Genomic DNA, 7,744 nt, shown 5'->3' on the forward strand with positions numbered 1-7,744 from the left:
TCTCCCTCAATGCCAAATTGTTCGTAGCAAAGCCATTCTTTTTATACCCAACACAAAAACCACAGTATTTCGGCGAAATCCATGTAATGGCTGACAAAGATTCTTCCATTTTTAGAACATCCCACTTGTCATTTACCTCTAAAGATACCCAATAATGCCTATTTTTCAGTTCAGCCTCTCACAATTCTTTTGGAGGAGTTTATTTACCCAAACATCCATTCCCACCTTGTAAAAGTGGTGGAAGAAAGCATATGGTGTGAATCTTTTTACTTCTCTCTCGTTATCAATTAATTTCAAAATACAATCTTAGGTTTGTTTAATATGATATTAAAGTCCATAAAATATAAGTGATCATTCAAAACCTAGATTGAATATATGTATTATATACTATTTATGTTTTTGGGATCATAATTTGGAGGTGTGAGTCATCTATAATTTTTGTGACCTTATTAATCCTTCTGTTTCTACTAATAGACATAACTAACATATTATTAATGAGTTATCTAAATTTTTGTGTTATTATTTACTATATCTATGCGTAGCACTCTTTCGAAGGACAACATTGAAAAGATAAATGAAAATTGAAACCTCATAATCATTACTTATTTAATTTCTAATTAATTATAAATAAGAATATACGTCGATTTAATACGATACTTCAAACAAAGAACATATAAAGATGGTTGACTAAAAAAATATTAACTCGAGTGCACTAATTTATATTTGTTAAGAATCTCACAACCTTTATGACAGTATCTCTCCCTTAGCTATTTTAATTTGATTCTTCTTCATATAAATGCTCATCGTCCATTTGGGGATGGATTGCTACGTGTGAAATTGATTGTTGTTGCTTTTTTGAGAAATTTGAATTTATAGCACAAGTTTTATGACAATTATTGTATGTTTTAATTCAGAGACTTTGGTTTAAATTTATCCACCTTATGCAAAAATAATACTAAATTATAAGCTTAAGTTTTGATCATCTCTTTAGAATATTGATTAGATAAAAATTTAAAATCATTTTTAGTTATTAGTTAAACTATTTCGATATAAATGGTTTAAAATAGAGTTAAATTATTTTGAACGGTTGTCAAATTTGTTTCCAAAATCACTTACTTAATAAATTTAACAGTCTTCTAAACAAAAAAGATTCATAATTTTCATTATATTTTTCCTTACAAACTATCTCTATGGTTATTTGTACTATTACCTTCTCTTTTTCATGTGTGTTTTCCATTTAGAATTTGTGTCGGTAGAATTGTGGTTTTGGGTAGTTGAGAAAAGGCTAAACTTAATTTTCATATTTTGCGGCTCCCAAAACAATATAACCTACATCTTCCCAGGACTAAACGAGATGATTATTTGTGAGATTTAATAGTACTTGAGAAACACATGTCTCAGTTATAGCTAAAGAAACAACTTAAAAAACAATAAGCAGATATAACACATGTAACATCGGAGGGTCTTTGAACCATGATAAAAGATTTTTTATGGCTTTTAATATAGTTCATAATTAGACTTATGAAACAGTAAAACTAATCACTAATATTCATCGTAGACATCTCAAAGGAAGTCCTCCCCCTTAATCAGTGATCACTTTAAGCAACAATTGATCAAGTCGTATTTGATCTTCAATAATCTCGAATCTCATTTTTTATTCTCAACCAAAAAAGCTTTTTCAACATACCTGACTCACCAAGCGTACATTTTTCATCTTTTTCGTTCTACTTTTTCGTCACACTTTGCTCAATAACATAAACCCTTATTTTTTCTACCCACCAAAACAACCACAAACCAAAAAGATAAACAAAACGCCCGAGAAACAACCAACCCGCAAAGTCAGAAACAAATCTCAACAACTAGAAACTATCTCAACAACGCAACTAAAACAAATATATTTTCCCGAAATGAATAAATAACAGGAAGTGAGACCACCAACGCAACATAAAGATAAAATTAAATCTGTAGACACTAAACTATAATTTGTTTTGCCAAAATTATAACATTCCGATTTATGATTTGATCACATGATAATTGACATGCACTCACATAAAACTTTCTAATACTAAGGTGATATGAAAAAATATTCATACTACTTTGTGTTAGGATAATGCACTTTTTAAAAATATAGTGGAACCCACTCACATTAACGTAGGGTTCATAAACATTCATGAAAGCAAATTTTTAGTATCAACACAATTGGAGTACTAAAAATTCTCTACACAAAGCCCATATAAAATGAACTTAAATGAGTAGGATATTAAATAATTGGTATTGTGATTAAAGTTTATTATTATCAAAAAAATCTTTATTGGATATCTATTATTATAACGCAGCTATAAATATCGAGTAAATATGGTACCGAGTTTTATTGAAAGATAAATGTTTCGTTTAGTACCTATTTGATGAAAGATAAATATCTCATTTGATAATTATTTGACTTTTAGATTAAGCCTATTAACATTTATTTTCCACCTCTAAATTTCTTACGTTTAGTTTTCTACTTTTTATCATTATTTTTAAAAATTAAATAAAATTTTGGAAGACTAAAAAAAGTTACCATATTAAACATTTTTCCTCCCGCCTTAGTTATCCTAACTAAATGGATTAATTACTTTAATCAAACTACCCACCAAACTTTAAAAGTAATTAAATATCATTTATAAAAAAATGATCAAATTAAGGTAAAAATTAATCTAATAATTATATTAATTTTAAATAAGTTCGAACAAAATTAGGTGAATAAACATGTTATAATTAAAATCAACTCAATAATTGAATAATACTTTTAAATTTTTATTTTCTTTTATTGAAAATTAATTGGAAGTATTGTTGTTTGGAAAAAAAATAGACAATACATGTGAATGAAAATTAAGAATATGATAAATTAAATTGTACAGTGCCTGTTACAATAAAGTAATATAATAAGTGCTTTAAACATAAATGTCAATCATACTTTATTCTTGTTATATATATATATATATATATTCAAATTTTCTCTTTTTATTTTTACTTTTTCCAGAAAAACCAACCATACTCTTTAATATCATTAAATATATTCATTAATATTTTTTTCTTTGAAATAAAAGACATTAATTTTGTGTAGACCATTTCTTGCTCTTTTTTTTTGCATTAACCTTCTTACACTCAACTTATTACCTACTTACCTTAATTTGTTTTCATCCCACCAAATATTGATTTGTTGTTGTTTCAACGATACTTAGGAAAGATCGAATCTCTAATTATGATATAAGTTTTAGTTTTAGTCAAATTATATATTCATTTTTAGCAATATCTAATTAGTTATTGTATTAAATTTTGTATCTAACTTTGTGTTAGTGTTTTGCTTTGATTTTAAAATTTTTAAAAATTGTCCCATTCTTTGATTTATTAAATTTAGTAATTGTAGTGATGGGCAATATTAAGGGCTTTTATAGAAATTGGAAAATTCATTGATGGTTATGATAAATGGACTTAAGAGAACAAAATATAGATGAGTTTGAGAAATGGAATAAAATGGATCAAAGTGTTTTGGTTCTTTTTTTTTTTTTTTAATATATAAAAGAAATAAAGGCCCTTTAACTTTACTTAACAAACAAAACCCATATTGGTTACAATTTTAAGACAATTTATTTTACAACTAGCTAGATAATAATTCATCTATAAAATTATAAAATAAACCAAACAAAATTTTACTTAAAGCTCGATGAGCCAAAGTATGAAGAGTCTTATTTGACTGATCACATACAATATGTTTGAATTAAACTTCGAGTACATAATTAAGCTATATATTGTGAACTAAGAAAGAAGAAATCTATGATGGATTGAAGTTTTACTTTTAAGACGGTTTTTCTTTTAGATATTACATTTATTATAGTTGAAGGGATGATTTGATTTTTGAAAATTTAAAACACTTTCTACTCATATAGTCTACGTTTTATGACTAAATTTAGTTAGCTCAAATTATTCATAGGAGAGTTTATAAGGGCTTAGAAAGAGTACATTGTAACTTTGAGGTGAACTCATAGGAGTTTAAGAGAGAGCTCAAGAAGAGGGCCCGTAGGTGAGAACCTAGAGAGCTTAGAGAGAGATTAGATAGACCCATGAGGTGAGCTTAGTGGAGCTCAAATAGTCTAAGGGAAACTCAAGAAGACTAATGGGAATTAGCCTAAGAGAGCTCACGGGGGACCCATGAGGTAAGCTTAGTGAGGCTCAAAGAAACTTAGGAGAGAGCTCAAGAGGACCCATAGAAGAGTCTAAGTGAGCTTAATAGGACTCGTGAGGCAGACTTAATGGAGCTTAAAGGGACCTAGTGGAGAGCTTAAAGAGCATAAGAGAGAGATCAAGAGGACACATGAGGGAGCAGAGAGCTAAGAGAGAGCTCGGTGGTACTTATACGTTGAGTTTAGATGATGTTCAAGAGAGCTTAGGAGAGAGTTCAAAAAGACCTTTAGAGAGCTTAGAAGAGTCAAAAAAAGTTTATGCATAAGAAGCCTAAGCCTAGAGCAACCTAAGAGAGCTCAACTTAGGAAAGTTTAGAGGGGCATGATAAGGTTAGGAGAATCTAAAGAAGCTTAGGCATGAGGAGTCTAAGAGAGCTCAAGGAAATCTAAGCCTAGAGGGGCTTGTAGGACCCGTTAAGAGAGTTTAGTTGAGCGATTGAAGATGAGTCATCCATATTCATAACAGATAGGCCATGAAGTAGGTGTTGAAAATTTGAGTGGTGCATTATCCATTATTTAGTAATAATGGTGCAACCGTCGAGCAAATTGTTTGACAGTTTTAATAATTTAAAAGCAACACTATGAATCCAAGTAACCATTAAGCTTTATTATTCTATATAAGCAACCAAATTCATTGGTTGAAAGAAGCCCAAAAACCCTTACTATTTATTTACAATCTAATTACCTACAAACCTAAGACTAATTAAGTGTCAGAGTATGTGTTGGCTAGACACCACAACACTTAATCTCTCTTTAAGCCTTGCAAACACTTCGGACTATCCTCATCCATAGTATAAAGTTACGATTGGTTCATCAACACCTAAACAAATAGGTTTAATTACACAAATTTTTATTTCTTTTATACGAATAGTCTAATAGCGGGCTATTAAATTTGCATAAATGTTTTGTCTAAATTATCTTTTTAGCCTTCTTACCATTCAATTTTTTAATAATAGAGTTTGTCCCCCAAAAATTGGGTAAGACATGTAAAGTAAGTTTCTCATGGTTATGAGTTCTTTGATATGCGCAACAACAAATCATGCTTTTGATGTTTGTCCCATAGTTTGGCACATATATACAATGTCAAGTTAAATGAAAAAAAAAAAAAAAAGAACTTTTAATATTGATTTTCAACTGACATCATAGGTACGTTGAATGAGACCTCAATGTCGGTCTAAAACCGACATTAAAGAATCCCTTATTTCTAAATTTTTCAATATTTTGTGAAATCATCTTCTATCTTTCTTTTTGTGAAATAATTCCCTCTCTCACACACGACTCCCAAGTTCTCTCTCCATATATATTATATAAAGGACCTTTTCACCATTTTCTTTTGGCTCGAACGTCCATATATTATAAAAAGTTCTCAATATTTTATAATAGTTTTTTTTCTTGGTGAAATTTGACTTTGTTTTTTAAACCATTGGACAAAAAAAAAAAAGATAATAATAATTATTTTTTTGAAATGTTTACCATTAGAATCTAAACCCTACAATTTGATAAGATTCTCACATATAGTCTCTATAATAGAGGTTATTTAAACCCTCTAAATAGTCTCTACGATACACATTATAAGAGTTGTGAAATTACAAAACTCTAAATTCAGACTTTCAAAACTCTTGCTAAATTTTAACTTCCTTTAAACAATAGAAACCAAATATATAATTAAAACAAAATTTTAACATTGCACGTAAAAAACAAGATTATACCAAATCTCAAAGGCTTAATCACTTGAAAGTTGGTTTTTGAAATTTAAATTTACTTCCTACAATTTTCCCCTGGTTTCACCTTTGTAACAAAAAAAAAAAATTGAATTCTTATACAAGTTCAGAAAACAAAAACAAAATTTCAAAACCTATTTTTTAGTTTTTCAAAATCATCAATAAAAGTTATATATTTAAACGAGAGTCTTTTTTTTTTTTAAATAATGTATTTTTTAAAAGTAATGTCAAAAATAGAGTAATTCGGGTGAAGTCGAAGACCTAGTACACGACTTTGCTTGGAAGTGTGGACGACTTTAATGCATGGACTCCACAATTTCTTCTTATATTAAATATTCAAATCTTTAAAAAGTCCAATTTCCAAAAATATATTTCTTATTAAATATTTTTCCAAATTCTAATTTCCAATTTTCAGAAATACATCTCCTTATTAGATATATTTCCAAATTTCAAATTCCGATCTCTAATTTTTTTTAAATATATATATATATATATTAATAAAATATGTTATTAAATATTTAAATCTCCAAATTTCAATTTTCAAAAATATATTTCTTATTAATTATTTTCACAAATTCCAATCTCTAATTTTTTTAAATATATATATATATATATATATAAACAAAATATGTTATTAAATATTTAAATCTTCAAATTTCAAATTTCAAAAATATATTTCTTATTAAATATTTTTCAAATTCCAAATTCCAATTTTCAGAAATACATTTCCTTGTATTTCCAAATTTCAAATTTCAATCTCTATTTTTTTAATATATATATATATATATATTAACAAAATATGTTATTAAATATTTAAATCTCCAAATTCTAATTTTCAAAAATATATTTTCTTATTAAATATATTTCCAAAATCTAATTTTTAATTTTAAAAAATATCAGTCTTATGCAAACTCTTTACATACCCCACTCAATGTCTCTACATGAATGATTATTATCGTATATTAACTACAGAGTGACCCACATTCCAAAATAAGACACCCAACCTTGTTCATACACTATAGAACATTTGGGCTATAAACTCGAACTTATCCATATTTATGTCTCTACATAAAGTTTAAGTCTATATTAGATAGTCTCGGGATCTTAGTTATTTGATTCAAGATTATAGTATTCTATTTTTACTAACAATTCCTCAATAAACACTTTATTGAATATAATGTCATTTTAAACTATAAACTACAAGTTTTATGACATAAATTTCAACATGATTTAAACTAGGGGAGCATCGCCATCTGAAAAAAATCGATTCGAATGACCGAAATTGACCAAACCAACATCCGGCGATCATTTTATTAAAAATACAGTCGGAGGTCGATTTAATTAAAAGGTTTCGAAAAACCAACTTAAAATGACCAAGACTGACCTAAACCGACCCACTGAACATCATTGTCGGTTCTCCTTAGTATAAACCGATTAGGTCGATTTTTGACCTCGATTTTTGTACAAAACCAATCCCACCGGAACGATGGTCACCCTTGGTGCCAAAAAAAATAAATAGGACCGGTAGTTTTATTTTTTTCCTTTTTTATTTATTTATTTTTAAATCTTGGAACTAAAATCCAGACAAGTTTACAAAATAATGTCTTTTTTAAAAGAATTGTAAAAAATATGGTTCATTTGAAACTTATACAAAAATAATGGTGAAAGACAAATTATTGTAAAAATAAAGTAATTTTTGCGGGTACACGACCTTCTTAGCAACAATTATTATTATTATTTAAAAAATACAAAAAATATGCACTAATTTAATAATTATTAAAAAAATTAAAACTTTTTATT

This window comes from Cucumis melo, chromosome 6 (assembly GCF_025177605.1).
Source record: "Cucumis melo cultivar AY chromosome 6, USDA_Cmelo_AY_1.0, whole genome shotgun sequence".
Lineage (NCBI taxonomy): Eukaryota > Viridiplantae > Streptophyta > Magnoliopsida > Cucurbitales > Cucurbitaceae > Cucumis > Cucumis melo.